The sequence below is a fragment of the Trichechus manatus genome, unplaced genomic scaffold (assembly GCF_000243295.1).
Source record: "Trichechus manatus latirostris isolate Lorelei unplaced genomic scaffold, TriManLat1.0 scaffold00021, whole genome shotgun sequence".
Classification (NCBI taxonomy): domain Eukaryota; kingdom Metazoa; phylum Chordata; class Mammalia; order Sirenia; family Trichechidae; genus Trichechus; species Trichechus manatus.
In genome coordinates this window covers 5,373,271-5,374,656 of record NW_004443957.1, presented here as the reverse complement: position 1 = coordinate 5,374,656, position 1,386 = coordinate 5,373,271, and the positions used below count along the sequence as shown (strand labels likewise).

General features: G+C 40.6%; 1 protein-coding gene across 1 annotated transcript in view; it reads left to right on the top strand.

The window, feature by feature from the left end:
- Window positions 1-1,386, top strand: part of MAP3K21 (mitogen-activated protein kinase kinase kinase 21) — a 68,852-nt gene that overhangs the window by 21,230 nt on the left and 46,236 nt on the right. The gene's annotated exons all lie outside the window — the stretch shown is intronic.

Sequence of the window (1,386 nt, the reverse complement as noted above, 5' to 3'; positions counted from 1 at the left end):
ATAGTATCAGTAAAAGAACAACAAAGAAAATTATCTCTCTGTTTAACAGTTATCATGCACTGAAAGCTTACTTGCCTTTATTTAATGCTCATAAAATCCTGTGTTTCAGGTATGACAATTCCAGGGTTTTTTTTTTTTAATTGTTTTCACACATTTGTTGAGATTCACATACCATACTTGCCCATTTAAAGTATACAGTGCACTGGCTTTTAGTATATCAATAGAGTTGTGTAGCCATCACCATAATCACATTTTCATTACCCTCAAAAAACCACGCAGTCTTTAGCAATCACCCTCAGTCCTCCCCTTCATCCCAGGCCTAGGCAACCATGAATTTACTTTTTATCTCTGTAGACTTGCTTATTCTAGAATTTCATATGAATGGAATCATATAATAAGTGATTTTTTTGTGACAGACTTCTTTCACTTAGTGTAATGTTTCCAAGGTTTAGCCATGTTGTAGCATGTATTGGTACTTTATTCTTTTTCACGGCTGTGTGATATTCCATTGTATGTATGTATCACATTTTATTTATTCATTCATCAGTTGATGGACATTTGGGTTGTTTCCACCTTTTGGCTATTGTGAATAGTGCTGCTATGAACACTCATGTACAAGTTTTTGTGTGGACATGTGTTTTCACTTCTCTTGGGTAGATACTGTCTTAGGCTGGGTTCTCTAGAGAAGCAAAATCAATGCAGCGTATAAACATAGAGAGAGAGATTTATATAAAGGAAGTGGTTTACGTGACTGTAGAGGCTGGAAAGTCCCAAGTTCCTGGGTCAGGCTGGAGGCTTTGCCTGACTCACGTAGCTGAAGGTGCTGGCAAATCCAGGATCAGAAGGTTTAGATGGGAGGCCTCTGGTTTACAGGCTGTGGAGGCCAACGGATCGCAAGGTTGGCAGATAAGATGGCAACTAAGCTGCTAGCTCAAGTCCCAAGAGCTAAAGGTCAGATGAATAGGAGCTAGCTGCAGGATCCAGACCGACCAAAAGCCTGTGAGTCTTGCCAGAAAGTCCGCCAATATTGGATGCAGGCCACACCCCCAAGGAAATGCAAAAAAAATATTTAATTCACACATACAAAGCAGAAATACTCATAACAATTACAGTCTTCGTTTCTGCAACAGGTCACATCATTGTAACTGGCATTTATAAGTACCTTCTTCCACCACCCGTTCCGTATTCCATTTGCCATCAGCAAGCTCCTCATCTGGTTGTGGTTCTTTGCCGGTTGGGGTGACCCAAACCTTCATTCCTGAAGGATCTAGGCTATTAGTAGTCATGGCATACTTGGGTTGCTGTAGTTTTCCATTGACTTGAATCACAGGGCATGGTAGTACTAAGAGACACCTTAAGGGATTGCCTGCATTCCAGACATACTCT